At 44.8% G+C, this 21,955-nt stretch overlaps 1 protein-coding gene across 1 annotated transcript in view; it reads right to left on the bottom strand.

Moving 5' to 3' along the window:
* The window catches only part of AIFM2 (apoptosis inducing factor mitochondria associated 2), a 111,247-nt gene extending 92,105 nt beyond the window's left edge, over positions 1-19,142 (bottom strand). The window contains exon 1 of the mRNA XM_040437642.1: positions 19,052-19,142. The gene's annotated coding sequence lies outside the window, so the exon portion shown is untranslated. The remainder of the gene's footprint in view (positions 1-19,051) is intronic.
* Between the last annotated feature and the right edge of the window lie 2,813 nt (positions 19,143-21,955).

The raw sequence follows: 21,955 nt of genomic DNA, 5'->3' as shown, positions 1-21,955 counted from the left end.
GAAACACTACATCCACAGCCGCCCCTCTGTCCAGGCTACTACTCACCTCCTCATAAAAATAAATCAGGTTAGTCTGGCAACTTCTGTCCTTGGTAAACCCATGTTGGTTATCACTTATAATATTATTTACAGTCACATACTCCTGCATATAGTCCCTTAAGAGTCCTTCAAACATTTTTCACACAACAGAAGTTAAACTAACTGGTCTATAATTACCTGTGGAGGACCTAGATCCTTTTTTTGAATATGGGCACCACATTTGCCTTGCGCCAATCACTTGGTACTGTACCTGTCACATATAAATCGGGAGGGGAGGGACACCAGAATAACAACAGATGGAGAAAGGCAAAGAACTAGGCTTCAAGGCTAGGGAGAGGGAATGGTTGCCTCCTAGTAAACCCCTAACCCTGGCCCTGACTCCTGTCCGTATGTATAGACCCTGAAGGTGGGAAAATACATACGCCGTAACCTAAACCCTGAGAGCCCTGGAATGCTCTAAGGTAGTGACAGGGAATGAGACAACTGGTTCCTTCCCAGGTGAATGAACCACCATCTCCCTGAACGTTTCCTAGTAATGTCCATTAAAAGTTTAACTACAGTCGAGTAATTCTAAATAAATTTATGGTAGTAGTAGGTGAACCCCAAAAATCGCATAGGCGCTTTCAGATTTTCAGGTCGATCCCAGTCCAACACAGCATGGACCTTTTCAGGATCCATACGAAAACCTGAAGATGAGTAGGTACCCCACGAATTGTACTTCCGGAACTGCAAATATACACTTCTCCATCTTAGGCCTCATGCACACGGCCGTGCTCCGAGAGCGGTCCGTGGTAACACTGCCTGGATTCCTGTTGAGAGCAGGAGGGCATGGTATCATTGGTTGCTATGACGGCGTGCTCTTCATGCCGCTGCTGCACTACAGTAATACACTATACGAGTGTATTACTGTAGTGCAGCGGCAGCATGACGTGCACGACGTCATAGCAACCAATGACACCATGCTCTCCTGCTCTCAACAGGAATCCAGGCCGTGTTACCACGGACCGCTCTCGGCCGCGGACACGGCCATGTGCATGAGGCCTTAGCATACAATTTTTTCTCTCTTAGGATCTGTAACACTTGTCTCACGTGATCCTGATGAGTTTCTATGTCTGGAGAATAAATTAGTATATCATCCAGATACACCACAACAAACCTGCCCACCAGATGAGGAAAGATATCATTAATGAAATGTTGAAAAACCACAGTGGCATTGGTTAACTTAAAAGGCATGACCATATTTTCAAAATGACCCTCAGGGGTATTAAAGGCCATCTTCCATTCGTCCCCCTTCTTGATCCTTACCAGATAACATGCCCCCCTCAAATTCAGCTTAGAGAACACCTTGGCACCGACAATCTGACTGAACAAATCTGGGATCAAAGGAAGGGGGTAAGGGTCGCAGACAGTGATACGATTGAGCTCACGGAAATCCAGACATGGCCTAAGAGTTCTGTCCTTTTTCTTAATGAAAAACCCTGCAGCTACTGGGGATTCTAGTTCAGAAAGATTATATAACCAAGTTTTGGGCAATTTAGCTCCGGGAATAAGGTTGATGGGGCAATCATACTCATGATGTGGCGGTAACTCCTGGTCTCTACTTTAAGAGAATACATCAGCAAAATCAGGAATAAACTAAGGTACAACTTTAGTGGTTACAATAGAAAGCGATGTGCTAAGACAGTTGTCTATACAATAATCACTCCAATCAAGAATCTGTCTCGCTTGCTAATCAATGGTAGGATTATGTTTACTTAACCATGGTAAACCCAGAACCAACGGAGCAGGCAGACCCTCCAGCACAAAACACGAGATGGATTCTTGATGAAAATCACCCACTTTTATACGGATGTCCTGTACAATTTGTGATAAACATTTTTTGAGTGAGTGGAGCGGAATAAATTGTAAACACTGAAATATTTGTGTCTAATGCACTTGCTGTCAAACCATGAATATGAACAAACTGACCATTAATAAGGTTAACCCCTGCCCCACAGTCAATAAACACCTCAATTCCCACAGTTTTGGAGTCTAGCGCCACTTTGGCAGACAGGAGAAATTGGGTACTACCGGTAAATGACAAAAAGTAAATTCTCAGATTGTGCACCCACACCACCCAGAGTGAGATGAGGATTAAACACATTTTTATTTTTGTTTTCACCTTGACACTGAACATAAGGACATACGTTAACAAAATTTCCCCTTTTTCCACAGAAAAAGCAGAGTCCCTTTTGATGCCTAAAGTTTTTATTCCCAGGACCAGGGAGAGTTCCCCCCAACTGCATTTTCTAGCATTTGTGAAAATACATTTTAAATTACTCTTACCTGTAAAGTGATATCTGGGATTTTTGGGTTACCTTGGTTGATGTTTGTATGTAATAGGTTCTTGTTACCAGCAGTTCTATTTTTCATCGGTGTATAGTTCTGCCCAGTCTTCTCCCTACTTTCCTCACTAACTCCAGCCCCCACTAAATCCCCAGTGTCCCCTCCTATATCTCACTCTCTATCTACACCCTTATTAGTATGAACCCCCACCCTCCCGCCAGATCTTAGTTAAATTTTGAAGTTGTTGTTATTCCTCAGTCTGCATTTGACCTCTCTTTGTTTGTAATGTTATGTTGATTAACTTTATTAAACGGTGCATTTACTTTTGAGTCCTAGGGTATTAATTGGTGAAGGTGAGGGGGCTTTTATATGCTGATCTCTGTTGTTTTCCTGTCCCTGAGGCCTCTTGCACATGAACGTTGCGAGCCCGTGGCCATATTGCGAGTGCTTCCATGGTGTTTCTGTCCGTGCCTCCGCACCACAAAAAAATAGAAATTTTTCTATTTTTTTTCGGTGTGGCCGGATCACGGTGTCACTCTCAGTGTGGGGGGAAAACTACACACTGAACACAGGAGGGAAGGGGAAGGGAAGAAACAGGTCACCTCCTAGACAACCCTAATCCGGGCCCCGACTACCTATCAATATGAATAGACCTTGAAGGAAGGAATATTCATATGCAGATACAACAGGGAATATAAAAAATACAAACAAATGCGACTGAAGAGATGGAAGAACAGGAACAACAGAGAGGATCTCACACCATTTCAGCCAAACCCAAAAGAAGCTATCAACTGCATAGTCAGAAGGGTGGGGTGAGACTATAAAGGGTAGAAGTGATGACCACTGAGCAACAGCTGAGAAAAGGGAAGCGGTCATTAACCCTATCAACACTGAATCAAGAGAAATCAAGGAGGCTGTTAGATTCTTCCAAGTTCAGCCAATCTCCTTGATTTCCTGACATCAGTCACCTGAGGGACTGTGACAGTACCTCCCCCCCTTCTATGGGTGACCTCCAGGCACCCAGGACCAACCTTATCAGAAAGGCCTTCACCAGATGATTTGCATTAACATCGGCCGCTGGAACCCACATCCTCTCCTCTGGTCCGTAACCCTTCCAGTGGACGAAATACTGGAGGGATTTACAGAGAACTCGGGAATCCACAATCCTGCTGATTTGAAATTCTAAATTATTGTCCACCATGACAGGAGTGGGAGGCAAGGAGGACGGCTCAACAGGTTCGACACATTTCTTCAACAACGACTTATGAAATTCATTATGAATTTTCAAAGCCTGAGGATGTTCAATACGGAAGGCTAGGGGGTTAACAATGGCAATAAATCTTGGGCCCAACTTCCCAGAAGGTATCTTAAGCTTAATGTTTCTTGTGGACAGCCACACAGAATCACCCACTCTCAGGTGGAGGATGAAAAGCCGAAGAAAAGGACAATTGTACCCCCAGTCGAGTACAGAACGCTTTCAAGAATCTGGAAACAAACTTAGTCCCCCAATCAGACACCACATCAGAGGGAATGCCATGTAGTTTCACGATGTTATCGACAAACACCTGTGCAAGAGTCTTGGCATTAGGTAGAGCAGGCAATGCTATAAAATGCGCCATTTTGCTAAACTGATCAACTACCACCAGGATCAAGTTTTTTCCAGAAGAATTTGGTAAATCTGTGATAAAGTCCATGGACAAATGCGTCCAAGGTCTGGATGGGATGGGTAACAGAAAAAGAGATCCAGAAGGCCAAGTATGTGTCACCTTAGCACGAACACAGGTACAACAGGCTGACACATAGTCCTCAACAAAATCTGTGCGAGATGAGATCGACAGTGGATCTACTCCCAGGGTGTCCAGTCAAGACAGTACAGTGATGTTCCTCAAATACCTTATGATGTAAGTCTGAAGGAACAAACAATTTCCCTGGAGGACAAGAGTCCGGAGCATCCTCTTGGGCCTCCAACACCTCAGCCAACACCAACAGCCTCAAGATCAGGATACAGGGCAGATATGACTACCCCTTCAGACAAAATAGGACTAGGATCTTTAGAATCACCCCCTCCCCAGGAAAGCTGCGCGACAAAGCATCCGCCTTGACGTTCTTAACCCCAGGGCGGTAGATGACAATGAAGTTGAATCTAGTGAAAAACAGAGACCATCTGGCCTGCCTTGGATTCAGTCGTTTAGCCGACTCAAGGTAAGCCAGATTTTTGTGATCAGTAATTACCGTAATAGGATGAATTGCTCCTTCCAAACAATGGCGCCATTCTTCAAAAGCCAACTTAATGGCCAGCAATTCCCTATTACCCACGTCAGCAGTCAAAAGTTTTTTTTAGAGAAAAAAGCACATGGGCGCCATTTATTAGGTGAAGGACCTTGCGACAAAACTGCTCCCACTCCTACCTCGGATGAGTCAACCTCTAAAATGAATGGCTGAGAAAAGTCTGGTTGCACCAGAATAGGAGCTGAAGCAAAACATTCCTTCACAGCAGAAAAGGCTTGTAATGCCGCCTCAGACCAAACAGAGAAATCAACCCCCTTCCTAGTCATGTCTGTTAAAGGTTTAACCACAGTTGAATAGTTCAAGATGAATTTATGGTAGTAGTTGGTGAATCCCCAAAACCGCATAAGCGCTTTCAGATTTTCAGGCCGATGCCAGTCCAACACCGCACTGACTTTCTCGGGATCCATACGAAAACCTGAGGGTGAGAGCAGGTAACCCAGGAATTGCAGTTCCTGAACATCAAAAACAAATTTTTCCATCTTCGTATACAATTTATTCTCTCTTAGGTTCTGTAACACCTGTCTCATATGATCCTAATGAGTCTCCATGTCCGAAGAATAAATTAGTATGTCATCCAGATATACAACAACAAATCTTCCCACCAGATAATGAAAGATGCCATCGATAAAGTGTTGAAAAACCGCTGGAGCGTTGTTTAACCCAAAGGGCATGACCAGGTTTTCAAAATTACCCTCAGGGGTATTAAATGCGGTCTTCCACTCATCCCCCTCCCTGATCCTTACCAGATCCAATCTAGAGAACACCTTGGCACCAACAATTTTAAATTTTTTATTTTTTTACAAAGAACAACCCAGCAGCCACTGGTGATTTGAATGGTCTGATATGACCGTTCGCCAAGCTCTCGGTGATATACTCTCGCATAGCCTTTCTTTCAGGCTCCGAAAGTTTAAACAACCAAGATTCGGGCAGTTTAGCTGCAGGAATAAGATTGACGGGACAATCATACTCCCCATGCGGGGGTAACTCCTGGTTACCACTCTCGGAAAACACATCAGAAAATTTGGAAATAAACGAGGGTACAGTTTTAGTGGTGACCACAGAGAAAGACGCATTAAGACAGTTGTCCATGCAAAAATCACTCCAATCGAGAATCTGTCTCGCCTACCAGCCGACTGTAGGGTTAAGTTTGCTTAACCATGGTAAGCCCAAAACCATCGGAGCAGGCAGACCCTCTAACACATAACACGAGACCAATTCCTGATGGAAATCACCCACTCTTAAATGGATGTCATTTACCACCTGCGACAGGCATTTTTGGGTAAGAGGTGCAAAATCAATTGCAAAGACAGAAATGCTTCTCTCTAGTGCACTAGTAGTCAACCCATGAATACGTACAAACTGTTCATCAATCAGGTTAACCCCAGCACCACTGTCGATAAATACCTTGATTTCCACAGTTTTGGACTCTAGCGCCACCTCGGCCGAACAGGAGAAATCGGATACTACCAGTAAATGACAAAAGTACGTTTTCTTGATCCCCACCCACACCAATAGTAATTTGGGGGCGTTTTTTTTTTTTGTTTACACCTTGACGCTGAACGTACGGACAAATATTCACGAAATGTCCCTTCTTTCCACAACAAAAAACAGACTCCCTTCATATGACCAGAGCTATTACCAGCAGTCCCAGGAGTAGCTCCCCACAAGGTGTAACCACAGGAGTCTCTTTACCATAAGTGTCAAATGAAGCCGCCAACTTATTTAACAGTACGTTCTGAGGATGAGGACCCTTAGATCTCCCCCTCAGGCGTCTATCCTGACGTACAAAAGGGACATGGCTGCTTCCAATGACTCAGGTTTTTCATGAAAGGCCAACACGTCCTGCAGCCTCTCAGATAGACCCTGGCAGAACTGGCTACAGAGAGCAGGATCATTCCACTCTGTATCCGTAGCCCATCTCCTAAATTCAGAGCAATAGATCTCCACGGAGCGTTCTCCCTGCCGTAAATCACGTAACTTGGTCTCAGCCTGAGAGATCCTATCCGGGTCATCATAAATAAGACCCAAGGTTCTAAAACATTCATCTACTGACTGGAAGGACGGTGATCCGGTCGGCAGAGAAAAAGCCCAAGACTGTGCATCATCCTTAAGCAAAGAAATGATCATCCCCAGAAGAGTATGGACGCAGTTTAAAGTACAATTTACATGATTCCCTGAACCGAATGAAATTGTCACTACCCCCAGAAAATACGGGAGGGCAACCTTAGGTTCAGGGCAGGCCTGGTACCCACCATCGGAACCAGCCACCTGTGGTTTCTGAATCCGTAAGACTGTCGCGCCCTGGAATAAGTATAGGACCAGAAACAACCCATTCCTCCCCAGGTGGACAAATGGAAGTCTTTGTCTCAGGCCCAGATACAACAACAGGGAATATAACAAATACAAACAAACGTGACACTTAACTTCTGAAGAGATTGAAGAACAGGAACACCAGAGAGGATCTCACACCAGCTTAGCCAAACCCAAATTAAGCTATCAGCCGCATAGTCAGAAGGGTGGGGTGAGACTATAAAGGGTAGAAGTGATGACCACTGAGCAACAGCTGAGAAAGGGGAAGTAGTCATTAACCCTATCAACACTGAATCAAGGAGGCTGTTAGATTTCTCCACGCTCAGACAATCTCCTTGATTTCCTGACATCAGTCACCTGAGGGACCGTGACACACGGACCCATTCAAGTTGAATGGGTCTCGATCCGTCTTGGCCACCACAAGGACGTTGCCCATGCATTGGGGACCGCAAATTGCGGTCCCCAATGCACGGAACGAATGCACAATGTTCGCGTGCAAGATGCCTGAAGGAGGTGGGGTACCCTCAAGGTAGTGCCGTTGTGGAGGCTAAAAGGAAAATCCAATTACCGGTAAGAGTAATTATCTTTTTTGCCCTCTATGTGTCATCCGTATCCAACAGACACTGCTCAGCTGCAATTAATTTCGTAAGCATCTCCTTTCAATGCTCATTAAAAAAAGTGACCTAACACAGACCAAACATGGATGCCATCCATGTTGAGTCCATGATTTTCACAGACCCATAGACTTCGAAGGGTGCTTGGTCCACATCAGAGACCAAAGTAGTACATGTCTTAATGAGTTTTTCACTAACCCACCAGTGATGGCCAGTTTGCAGTGTTCGTCAGCGAACACATGCGGGCTGCCATTTTTAGTAAGGTAGACTCACCCGTCCAGCGATGCACAGGTAAGCCCTTACCTGGTGCCTGTGCCGCGAGCCGGTCTGAAATCAAATGCGGTCACCGGGAGCAGGCAGTTCCGAGAACAGCCGCCGGGGGCCTTCGTCGGGCTGTTCTCCGAATTGCCTGCTCCTGGTGACCACATTTGATTTCAGACTGGCTCGTGGCACAGGTAAGGGCTTAGACGGGTGAGTCTAACCTTACTAAAGATAACAGCCCGCATGTGTTCGCCGGCAAACACTGCGAACTGACCATCACTGTAACCTACTGTCAGTAAAAGAAATACTGATGTGTGAACAGATATTAAGGGCTCATTCACATGACCGTAAGCCTCCGCGCCCGTATTGCGGACCACAAACAGTGGGTCCTCAATACATAGGCACCGGACATGTGCACTGCATGCGATCCACAAGATACAGCAAAAGATAGGACATGTCCTATCTTTTGTGGAGCGGAGGCACGGATCGGAAGACCAAGGAAGCACTCGGAATCGCTATGTTTTGCAGTATTTTGTGGATTGCGGACCCATTCAAGTCAATAGGTCTGCACCGCAACACGGGATTCACACTGCTGGTGCCTTTGCATTGCATACGGCTATTTGTGGTCCGTAGCATGGGCACTGAGCCCTTATGTTTGTGTGAATGGGCCCTAAAATGCATGGGTACGTGTGATGTCCGCAGAAGAAATGTGAACAAGGCCATAGTCTGGGTTTATACATTTTTGGGAAGGTTTTTGGATGCATTTTCTGAAGGCAAATCCATGGAAGACACAAAGTTGAGGCCTTAGGCCCCTTTCACACAAACTAGTTTTCCGCGCGGGTGCAATGCGTGACATGAACGCACCTGCACAGAATCCTGACCCATTCATTTCAATGGGTCTGTGTACATGAGCGTTTTTTTTTCACGCATCAGTTCTGTGTTGCGTGAAAAACGCAGCATGTTCTATATTCTGCGTTTTTCACGCAGCCCTGGCCCCATAGAAGTGAATGGGGCTTCAGTGAAAAACACATTGCATCCGGAAGCGAATGCGTTTTTCACTGATGGTTGCTAGGAGATGTTGTTTGTAAGCCTTCAGTTTTTCATCACGCGCGTAAAAAATGCATCAAAACGCATTGAACCCGCACGGAAAAAACTAAACAACTGAACGCAATTGCAGACAAAACTGACTGAATTTGCTTGCAAAATGGTGCGAGTTTCACTGAACACATCGGGAGCCAATCCGTCACACTCGTGTGAAAGGGGCCTTACTCACACAGTCAGTGAGGGAGATTTACGCCTGATTTTCAGTTTTGATATATCTCCCCCAGGTGTTTGATCAATCAGTGACTGTGAGCCAAAACCAAGCAGATCCCAAACTGAGGCAAGTTTTAATAGCAATGTTTGCATCTGTTCTGTGTGTTATACCGTCACCTTTGGCTCTTATCACTGATGGAAATCACTGATCAAATGACTGTGAACTAGGCCTGACTGTGTGAAAAATGATGATTAACTTACCGGTAATCGGATTTTCCTGACCCCACGACAGCACCTTAGAGAGATGGCTCCACCTCCAGGACAGGAAACCTGCAGCTTTAAAAAAGGTGGAGCCACTCTCCCACCTCAGTGAGTTTTCAGAGCATGAGATGGACTCCCCTTTATATTAGTTTAATTTCACAAGCATATATCTTCTTTCTTTTTTTTTGCGACGCCCGTGAACACCACCATAGCGAGGGAATAAAGAGGTGCTGTCGTGGGGTCAGGAAAATCTGATTACCGGTCAGTGTAATCATCATTTTTCCCCTCCCCAACGACAGCACCTTAGAGAGAGATTACAGAGATAACTCAAGGGTGGGAAACAGCTTCCAAAACCATTGTGCAAAAAAGTAGATCAGAAACAGAATCGAGTTGAAGCCTGTAGTGTTTATAGAAAGTAGCGGGAGAAGACCAGGTAGCCGCACAACAAATCTGTTCTATTGATACACTAGCTCTCTCAGCCCAGGAAGTTGACACCGCTCTCGTGGAATGGGCTCCCAAAGAGACAGGTGGAGAAACACCAGACACTGAATATGCCAAAGAAATGACTTCGTTAATCCAGCGGGCAATAGATGCCTTTGAGGCCGTATTACCTCTTTTAGCCCCACCAAAGAGCACAAATAGAGCAGAAGATTTTCTCCAGTCTTTAGTGACCTCTAAATACTGTAGGATACATCTTTCGACGTCAAGAGAATGTAGTTCCTCCGCTGTCATTCTTTGGATCTGGAAGAACTATCTCCTGAGACCTACAGGCAGGGCTGGGACAAGGCCATTTGGTGCCCAGGGCGAAGATGGCAAACTGCGCCCCCCCCCCCCCCCCCCGTTTTTAAGAAAGAATCAATGTTGTTTCAAAACAAGAATATACTTAAAGCAATAGAACAAAGGACTGTGGGACTTTGAAAGTCACAGACACTATAAAGTTCCCCCCCATCATCATGTGCCAGTATAAAGTCCCCCCCATCATCATGTGCCAGTTTTGTAATAAGCCCCCCCAATGTGCCAGTAACACTATTGTAAAAAAAAACAAAAAAAAAACACTTATACTTACCTAAGTGTCAGCGATGCGATGCAGCCTCTTCCTGTGTCCCACGCTGTAATGTAAGGCTCAGGCGGCACGATGACGTCATTGCGCCGGCCTCTGATAGGCTGCCGGCCTAGTGCCTGCAGCCAGGGGCGTACATAAAAATCACTGGGCCCCATAGCAGGAATCTAAATTGGGCCCCCATTCCCCTTTTATAGCCCCTCCCTTTGTTCCATGAACTATTCTTGCTGCTGCGTTTTATAATTTATGCCATCAGGGCCGGAATGGGATTACAAAACAGCCCTGGCACACAAAAGAGGTATAATAGATGCAGATGTATATTATATACAGCAGTGTACAGTTATGTGAGGTACGCGGTATAATAGATGCAGTGTGTACAGGTATATAGTATATTCCCTAGTGTTCTGATATGTGAGGTACAGGGTATAATAGATGCAGTGTGTACAGGTATATAGTATATACAGCAGTGTACTGATATGTGAGGTACGGGGTATAATATATGCAGTGTATACAGTATATACAGTAGTGTAATATGTGAGGTACGAGGTATAATAGATGCAGTGTGTACAGGTATATAGTAAATACAGCAGTGTATTGACACCTCGTACCTCACATATCAGTACACTGCTGTATATACTATATATCTGTACACACTGCATCTATTATACCTCGTACCTCACATATATAGTATATACAGAAGTGTACTGATATCTGTACACACAGCATCTATTATACCTCATACCTCACATATCAGTGCACTGCGGTATATACTATATATCTGTACATATTGCATGTATAATACTGTGTAATATATGCAGTGTGTGTGCATGTATGTGTGTGTATATATATATATATATATATATATATATATATATATACAGAGCAGTGTATTGATGTGACACATAGAAGGTATAATACTGTAGATGCAGTGTTTATAGAAATATGTGGTCAGTTATGCATTATAGTCACTGTGAGGTACATGAGGTAGTGGAAACTGTCTGAAGTAGTATACATGAGTGAGCAATGAGTAAAAACAGGGCATGGAGGGGGGGGGGGGTAAATGATGAAAAGTGGAGGACCTCCTCTTACCTCTCCATTCCAGTCTGTATGGATCAATACAGAGCTGCTTGTGAACTTTTAATACTTGCTGTTAGGGGTTGAAGGACCTGTGATGATGTCATCACAGGTCCTGGCAGATGTACCTTTGAAACCTAGGAACTACACCATTTTTGGTGCAGTTCCTTTGCTAGATTCTGCAGGACCTGTGATGTTGAAGATGATGTCATCACAGGTCCTGGCAGATGCACTGTTCTAACCTGGGAACTACACTTTACACTGTGCAGTTCCCTTACAGGACCTGTGATGACATCATCAAAGGTCCTTTAGCTTTAGAAAGGTAAACAGGAGTAATTAGGGGGCGGGGCCTCTCCTCCACTTCGGTGCCTGCCTGCAGCCTATCAGAGGAAAGGGAAGGGACACGCCTCTCCCTCCCCTGCACCTCCGCTGGCACAGACAGTTTACAATGGAGATGAGCGCAATGGAAGCGCTCATCTCCCTGTGCCCGGCGGCGGCTGCTCACTTGGGGGGGGGGGGGTCATTTTAGTTGGGGGGGCACATGGGGGGGCACAGCATGATGTAGGGGGGGCCGTGGCCCCCTCTGGCCCCCCCCTGGCGACGCCACTGCTGCTGGCACTTCACCTGCGCCCCCCTCCTGTCCGCAAATGGTAGCGCCCAGGGCACCCGCTCCTTCGGCCCCTGCCTTGTACCGGCCCTGCCTACAGGGAGTGCAGAATTATTAGGCAAGTTGTATTTTTGAGGATTAATTTTATTATTGAACAACAACCATGTTCTCAATGAACCCAAAAAACTCATTAATATCAAAGCTGAATATTTTTGGAAGTAGTTTTTAGTTTGTTTTTAGTTTTAGCTATTTTAGGGGGATATCTGTGTGTGCAGGTGACTATTACTGTACATAATTATTAGGCAACTTAACAAAAAACAAATATATACCCATTTCAATTATTTATTTTTACCAGTGAAACCAATATAACATCTCAACATTCACAAATATACATTTCTGACATTCAAAAACAAAACAAAAACAAATCAGTGACCAATATAGCCACCTTTCTTTGCAAGGACACTCAAAAGCCTGCCATCCATGGATTCTGTCAGTGTTTTGATCTGTTCACCATCAACATTGCGTGCAGCAGCAACCACAGCCTCCCAGACACTGTTCAGAGAGGTGTACTGTTTTCCCTCCTTGTAAATCTCACATTTGATGATGGACCACAGGTTCTCAATGGGGTTCAGCTCAGGTGAACAAGGAGGCCATGTCATTAGATTTTCTTCTTTTATACCCTTTCTTGCCAGCCACGCTGTGGAGTACTTGGACGCGTGTGATGGAGCATTGTCCTGCATGAAAATCATGTTTTTCTTGAAGGATGCAGACTTCTTCCTGTACCACTGCTTGAAGAAGATGTCTTCCAGAAACTGGCAGTAGGACTGGGAGTTGAGCTTGACTCCATCCTCAACCCGAAAAGGCCCCACAAGCTCATCTTTGATGATACCAGTCCAAACCAGTACTCCACCTCCACCTCCACCTTGCTGGCGTCTGAGTCGGACTGGAGCTCTCTGCCCTTTACCAATCCAGCCACGGGCCCATCCATCTGGCCCATCAAGACTCACTCTCATTTCCTCAGTCCATAAAACCTTAGAAAAATCAGTCTTGAGATATTTCTTGGCCAAGTCTTGACGTTTCAGCTTGTGTGTCTTGTTCAGTGGTGGTCGTCTTTCAGCCTTTCTCACCTTGGCCATGTCTCTGAGTATTGCACACCTTGTGCTTTTGGGCACTCCAGTGATGTTGCAGCTCTGAAATATGGCCAAACTGGTGGCAAGTGGCATCTTGGCAGCTGCACGCTTGACTTTTCTCAGTTCATGGGCAGTTATTTTGCGCCTTGGTTTTTCCACACGCTTCTTGCGACCCTGTTGACTATTTTGAATGAAACGCTTGATTGTTCGATGATCACGCTTCAGAAGCTTTGCAATTTTAAGAGTGCTGCATCCCTCTGCAAGATATCTCACTATTTTTGACTTTTCTGAGCCTGTCAAGTCCTTCTTTTGACCCATTTTGCCAAAGGAAAGGAAGTTGCCTAATAATTATGCACACCTGATATAGGGTGTTGATGTCATTAGACCACACCCCTTCTCATTACAGAGATGCACATCACCTAATATGCTTAATTGGTAGTAGGCTTTCGAGCCTATACAGCTTGGAGTAAGACAACATGCATAAAGAGGATGATGTGGTCAAAATACTCATTTGCCTAATAATTCTGTACAGGGTGTATTTACTCTAGATGGAACTTTCGGCAAAAACCCTGGATCTGGCCTCAATCTGGCCTCAATACTACGCTATTCTCTCTGATTGACATGAAAGGAGGATTAATGGAGATAGCCTGGATCTCACAAACTCTCCTGGCTGATGTTAAGGCCACCAACAAAACCAGCTTTAGAGTAAGCAGTTTAAATGAACAGTACTCCAAAGGCTCGAAGGGATGTTTAGTCAAGGCGTTCAATACTAAGTTCAGATCCCAAGGAGAGAATCTTGGGCCCTTCACTGGTACCATCCTGCCAACCGCAAATTTTTTCCCCCCCTAATACTGAAAGTGCAGATACTTGCACCTTCAGTGTGCTTTCTGCCAACCCCAAGGATAATCCTCTATGGAGGAATTCCAACACCTGCATCGTTGAGAATTCCAAGGGCCAGGAAACTCTGTCTATACCTAAAAAAGACAAGAATTTTCTCCACACTCTGGCATAAATGACATTAGTCACTTCCTTCCTACTTTTCATCAATGTGGAAACTAATTCCTTTGAAAACCCATGGCTGGCTAGAAATGACCTCTCAAATTCCACGCCGAAAGATGTAGGGATTTTACTGTCGGGTGAAACGCTGAACTCTGCGATAACAGGTTTGGGATCTCTGGCAGAATCCAGGGGTCCGAAATTGACATGGTTCTCAACTGTGAAAACCATGCATTCTGGACTTTTGAATATTCAACAACCATCCCAGCTTCTTCAGTATCCTCACTACATGTTCTACCCCTCTGACACAGGCTTCCCAAGACTGGGCTACTACCAGGAAATCGTCCAGGTAAGGTAGGAACTTGACATCCTCCTTCTGGATGAAGGAGGCCATCTCCGCCACCACCTTGGTAAAAATTTGCGGTGCCATAGAGAGGCCGAACGGCAATGCCTGAAACTGAAGGTGAATGATCCTGGACTCTGTCCTCATCGGTACTCTGAGAAATTTCTGGTGGTCCTGATGTATCGGAATATGGTGATAAGCATCCCTTAGATCCAGAACCGCCATATGACAGCTTGGAGACAAAAGATGAATTGCAGACCTGATAGTCTCCATCTTGACTCTCCTGACCTTCAGAAATGTGTTCAAATGCTTTAGATTTATAATTGTTCGATGCGAACCATCCGGCTTCTTTACCAGGAACAGGGTTGAATAGAAACCCTTCTCTTTCTCTAAACGCGGAACTGGAATCAACACATTTTTTTATTTCTTCCATTAACACATGAGGAGTTTGAAATGATGAATCTTTCTGGTGGATATCTCTTGAGCTCTAGTCTTAGTCCATCCCGCAGGAGTCCTACCAGCCATGTTCCTGCAATTTTTTCCCAAGCAGGTAGGAAGTATTTTAATCTTCCCCCTACTGGGATCATGGCATCATTGTTTGGATTGTTTATCCGGACGTGCGGAGGCTGATCCGAACAAAAAACCTTTATTCCCAGTCTAGCCCTTGCTTCCTGCTCTCTAACTCCCGTTTGCCTTTTACTTTGGAACCTGGACAATGTCCAAAAGGGCCGCTTATAATTTTTTAATTGAACACAGGTTTCTTGTGGAAATTTTTTCTTCTTATCTGCAGCTTTTTCAAGCAACGTGTCTAGCTCTGACCCGAATAGAAACTGACCCTCACAGGGAATGCTGCATAATCTTAATTTTGATGGCATGTCCCCACCTCTCCAATTCTTCAGCCATAGAGCACAGCGCGCAGAATTAGAAAGGGAGGCTACTCTGGCCTCCAGTCTTACAGCATCCATGGAGGCATCAGCAATTAAATCCGCTGCCTTCTGAAAGGTAGGAATAGAGGCCAACAACTGTTCCCTAGGACACTTGTCTCTGATCTGTCCTTCCAGTCTATCCAACCACACTGACATGTATCTGGCGGCTACGGTGGCGGCAATACTGGGCTTGAAAGAAGCAGCTGAAGCCTCCCAAGTACTCTTAAGGGACAAGTCTATCATTTTGTCTAAGGGATCTTTAAGGAACCCCATGTCTTCAAAGGGTAAAGAAGACTTCTTGGAAATTTTCTAAAGCGCCACGTCCAGGCTTGGGGCTTTTTCCCAGGAAGTCTATGCCTCTTCCTCAAACGGGTATTTTCTTTTAAAGATTTTAGATATAAAACGGCTTCTTATCAGGTTTTTTCCATTCATTCTCGATTGCCGTTGCAATAGTTTTATGCAATGGAAAACATCTGCGTTTTTTCTCTCGCAGACTTTCAAATACTGAGTCCGCCACTGATCTATCCTCCCTGACGTCCTTTAATTCTAGGGTGGATCTTATAACCTTCAATAATTTATCCGTATCCTCTGCAGGGAACAAAAACTTTCCTTCTTTTTCTTCTTCCTCAGAAGAGGAGGAATCGTCAGAGTCCCCATCTCTACAGGGAGTCTTGCTATCATTAGATGACTCCATTTCAGACTCCTGCTCTACCGTTTTTTTCTTCTTTTTACAAGCTTTTAGGGACCCTTTGACCTCAGATCTTATAAGGGATTTTAAATCCTTCAAAAAACTCAGTGTTTCTTCCGCCACTGTTTCCTCAATACACTGCTGACAGAGCTTCTTTGCATAGGAAGATGACAGCGGACATTTGCAGATAGCGCATTCTTTATTTTTTTCTCTTGGCACCACCTTCTTAGGCGCCATCTATAGAGAAAACATATACCGATATCTAACAAAACAACCTTAACCCTTTAAGGACCAACCATTAGAATTAACAATACCGGTGGCAGAATTTCAATGTCTGTGTTCTCGGACCTCTTCTCTTTCTCTATAGCTGCAGCTAAACCTGCATACAAGCAATATTATTCATTACCACAAGTCATCAGATTTTTCTCTCACCTGAGAGTCCTTCTGCTCTGTCTCTGCAGCTCACCATGCACCGGACGCCACCTAGAGTAGGAATCGCCCGGTCGTGGAACGCAAGCTTCTTCCTGTCAACATCATCAACCTGCGTCTACCTCCAGTCCCAGCCTGTGGCGTCCCGTTGTGCTTCAGACATGCTGGGGCCTTCTGGCCACGCTTCCAATCGATCGTGTGATCTTCCTCACCAGAGGGATCGACACCTCCTGCCTCCTTGAGGAACAAGCGGTCCCCTGGAATACCGCCGCTCCCCATGTCTCTCCAACCCCAAGCCTATGGGAGAAGAAACTTTGGCAGGTATCACGAATCTGCCCATAACCCTCTGGTAGCTACCAGGGCTTCCTGGTCATGGGCCCCTAGAATGCAGAAACTGCAGGCTTCCCGCCCCAGGACAGGAAACCTCACTGAGGTGGGAGAGTGGCTCCACCTTTTTTAAAGCTGCAGGTTTCCTGTCCTGGAGGCGGAGCCATCTCTCTAAGGTGCTGTCATGGGGGGAGGGAAAAATCACTGATCAAGTGACTGAACTAGGCCTGACTGTGAAAAAGGCTACTTTCACAGAGTGAGGGTCATTTATCATGCTACTAGCATCTATTTTTTAGAGTGTGATTAGACTGGCAGCGCGGATTAGCCTGTCATTATTTTGCATAGTATTTATACTGTAATAAGTCTCAAAGCAGGTGATGAAATAGGTAACGCATCTTTGTATTGTATTTGGTGGATCGTGTGCAGTAAGACTACTTGTTGATCGGCTCACAAATTAAAGGGGTTATCCAACCCCTGAAAAGGCCCCGCCCTATATGCCCGGGCCCCTCACACAATGTGTTTACCTCACGTTGTTCCTGGTCCCCACACCGCCGCCACTGCATCTCCATGTCGCGCAGATGAAAATATCCGGCGTCAGGGTGTGGGGGTACACCCAATGGCAGGCGGTGATGAGCCTCCCTAGCATCACTCGCGATGCTAGGGAGGCTCATTCCCGTCACCATCTGCCATTGGCGTCCTTTTCCCCCCTTACACCCGATGTTTTCATCAGGGAGATGCAGCAGAGGCTGTGCGGGGACCAGGAGCGACGTGGGTGCAAGGGAGTGAGGTAAGTACATTGTGAGTGAGGGGCCCGGGCATATTGGGGTCATTTCATGGGTCAGATAACCCCTTTAAATGGGACAATTCTTGAGGCATTCCTTTCCAGCAATCGTCTGCTCGTCAGTGAAGGAGACGTAATGCTATCGCTATCGCTCTCCTCCATACAGACGAGTTCAGACAGCACGATCTCCTGCCGGAAAATAACGGATTTAGGTGCCTATGCAAAGAATTCAATTTCACAAAGAACGAGCATTTCGCTCAGTGATGGCTAATCTCCAGCACTCCGGCTATGTTGAAACTACGACTCCCAGCATGCTCCATTCATTTCTATGGAGTTTTGTGAACAGCCAAGCTAGTGTCCATCTTGGGAGTTGTAGTTTTACCATAGCTGGAGTGGAAAAGGTTACGAATCACAGCAGACAACTTTTGCTTGCTTTATCAGGTAATAAGCAGCACCTTTAAACCGCCAGATAATCGCTAACGTGCGTTCCTATGAACGTTCATTAAAGATTATCTGGCGGAAAAAGTCACATATTAGATCAAAAAGTCAAATATTACTTTTAAAAGTTGCATATTAGATATAAAAAGCCGCAGCCATATACACGTTTATGTGTGTGAAAAGGCGCACATCTATTGTGACGATCGAGCTCACGACCACATAGCGCAGCCGGAATGCGGGCGCAAAACGACATGGTCATCACTAATGAAGACCGAAGAAACAATGCGGTCGTAATCAGTAAATAGGATGGCACTGTGGCCCATTCAGCTACAGGGTACTTGGGCACAGGTGGCCGCATCCCTGGCGCAGCACGTCTGCCCCGTGTGGTCGTACCCTCAGTAAAACTCAGCATCTGAGTAACATACTGTATCTCTAGTTGCATTTAGCGTTTTTCACATTATTTTTTTTTCCTTTAGCAGGTATGAAGATGACACTGCACGGAAGTTCTGGCTGCAAGTGAAAAAAGCTGAAGACATTCATTCCAAAGTGTAAAGGGAACCCCTCCCTCCTTAACCCATTGTGGCCACAGAGGTCACTGCTAGGAGTCAAGTCAATTCATTTGAGCTCATCAGGAAATCACTATGTGAAAACAAGGTAACAATGGCCACTTGATTTTCTTATCAAGACTGGTTTGCTTGGCGACCCGGGGAAACCTCAGTACACAACCAGCTGCAGACTCTGGTATGCCAAGACGTCTAAGTTTTACACCAAACTTGAAAACACCAAACTTCTCTTTTGAATACACTCCTGACATAAAAACGGTGTCAAACCCAGCCTGAAAGATAGATATCTGAAAAAACTATAAAATAAATCTGGGCCATTGTATCGAATCCACTCACCGATCACAGGGGACGTCAGCTGGTTGTATGAAGAGACACTGAACAGTCAGGCAGTCCCAGCTTGCTAGGAGCTCCTATAACATCATCCTGCACACAGAGCATGACTCATCAGTAAAGGAAACCGCAGCTACGTGGGAGCTGCTCGCCCTCTAGTGACACTTTTTTGTATTGAAATTAAATTTTAAAAAAAATACACATTTTGCACAGCTATATACGGTACTATTTATACAGCAATAGCTGCTACATTTTTATACACCTTAGCAGTTCAGAAAAGAAGGGCCCTATCAGCACTGGGGAAACATAATGTACATTTAAAGGGGTATTCCAGTAATGCAAAGTTGAATTTAAGTTAAAGGGGTTATCTGTAGAGTTGAGCGGACACCTGGATGTTCAGGTTCGACGGGTTCGGCCGAACTTTGGAAAAAAGTTCGAGTTCGGGGCCCGAACTTGACCCGAACTTGACCCCGAACCCCATTGAAGTCAATGGGGACCTGAACTTTTGAACACTAAAATGGCTTTAAAAATGTCATGGAAAGAGCTAGAGGGCTGCAAATGGCGTCAAAATGTGGTTAAGAGCATGGCAAGTGCTCTGCGACCAAATGTGGATAGGAAAATGACTTTAAATAACATAAAATACGTAAAAATAAAAAATTATAATCTTGATCTAGGAGGATAAGGTCCATATGGAGTAGGAGGTTGAGGAGGCAGTGGATTTAGCGGTGTTGGTGGAAGCGGCGGTGGAGGAGGAGATGGCCTACACTGCTTTTTTGTTTTAAATTTTATTTTTAAAATTAGGGTACACCCCAAAACATTGGGAAATATAACCTGTGATAACCCCTCCAGTCGTGCTAAACACACGTTCAGACAATACACTGGCTGCAGGGCAGGCCAGCACCTCCAAGGGGTGAAGGGAAAGCTCAGGCCATGTGCTCAATTTGGAGACCCAGAAGTTGCAGGGGCTGACCCCCTGTCAGTCAGTTCGTGTAGGCCTGTGCACACTTACTGCCCCACCATGTCGCACGTCCCCGTGATGTTCACGATCCAATTTGATATCTGCTCTATCAACTTTCGATGTTCTTTTATGCGCCTCCCATGGTGATCACGGGTGGCGGGGAATCGGGGTTCCAGGCCGGAGAGGGAGCGTGAGAAAGAGAGACCACATCCAAGGGAGGATTCATTTTTTCAAATATAAAATTAGAGTTGAAATATGGGAGAAATTATTAAAGCATAAAAGTGTGGCAACTTTTCAAAGTTTAAGCATTGAATGAAAGGATGTGGTGCGCATTAATTACTGAATAATTTATAAAATTTTATTCCCTGTCATAGCAGGTGTTTATTCACGTCTAAAATTGTATAATGTCAACCCAAAAATGTAATAGAAAAATTATTGAAATTTATTAAGCTGTCAACTAGGTAGAGGAGGGAAATATTACACCCAAAAATTGGTGAATTTCACCAAAAAATTTAACTGACAATTATTATTTTTTCGGTCTACTAGGTATAGGAGTGGTACATCACACCCAAAAATTGGTGAATTTCACCAGAATATATAACTGACATTTTTTATTTATTTTTTTAACCTGTCTACTAGGTATAGCAGTGGTACTATACACCCAAAAATTGGTGAATTTCACCAGAAAATGTAACTGACAATTTTATTTTATTTTTTACCGGTCTACTAGGTATAACAGTGGAACTATACACACTAAAATTGGTGAATTTCACCCTAAAATGTAAATGACAATTTATTTATTTTTAACCGGCCTACTAGGTATAGAAGCGGTACTATACACCCAAAAATTGGTTAATTTAACCCGAAAAAGTAAATGACAATTTTTTTTTTGTTTAACCTGTCTACTAGATATAGCAGTGGTACTATAAACCCAAAAATTGGTGAATTTCACCAGAAAATGTTAATGACAAAGTAGTTGTTAATGAACGTGAGCTTGTCCACATTGGCTGTGGACAGGCGGCTGCGCTTGTCTGTGATGACGCCCCCTGCCGTGCTAAACACACATTCAGATAATACACTGGCTGCAGGGCAGGCCAGCACCTCCAAGCAGGGGCAGATTAAGTGCATGATAGGCCCGGGGCTGTCTACCCAACTTAGGCCCCTCCCTCTATTTTAGTTTAGGTTTTTTTTTTGTATGAAGAGGCTGCGGTGCTTCATGAGCGCCACAGTCTCTTCCTAGGCCATATGACATCTTTAGACTAAAAAAAAATTGGGTCCTAAATTGAAAAATTTGGTCGCCAAATTTAAAATACATAGAATTATAATAAAAAAGACATGGAGGAGAATACAGCACCACATACCTCTTACATCCAGTGACATCTCCTGTCATGTAGACCTTCTCTTTCCTCTTCTCCTCCATTTGACCCAGACCACCATGGCAAATTCTTTCAGCCGCATCTCGTCTCTACAGTTTGTAACACAGACACGTTAGATTTCTAAATTTTTCCATCAACCATCTCATCCTGGTGTCCCCACAGTGTCATCCTGCTGGCACCCCCAATACTGTGCCCGTTTTGCTCCCCAATGTCCAAGGTACTATAGTGACCCTAATAGACATAATTATCAAACTGGTATAAAGTAGAACTGGATTTCCAAAAGAGCTGTCAAATATGAAAGGTGAGATCTGATTGGCTGCTATGGGCAACTAAGCCAGTTCTGCTTTACACCAGTTTGATAAATTACCCCAAATGTTCCTATAGTGTCCACAGCAGCTATAATGTCCCCTAGAGTGCCCCCAGTAATAATACCACCCTCTATTGTGCTCCAGGCAATAATCCCTGTATAGTGTCCCCAAGAATAATAGAATTGCCCCTACAGTGCCTCCCCAATAGCAATACCCCCATATAGTAATTTCCACCACACTGCCCCATATAGTAATCCCCCATAGTAAT

This window comes from Bufo bufo, chromosome 6, assembly GCF_905171765.1.
Source record: "Bufo bufo chromosome 6, aBufBuf1.1, whole genome shotgun sequence".
NCBI classification, from domain to species: Eukaryota; Metazoa; Chordata; class Amphibia; order Anura; family Bufonidae; genus Bufo; species Bufo bufo.
Note: the sequence above shows the minus strand (reverse complement) of the source record. Positions and strands in the feature narration are given on the sequence as shown.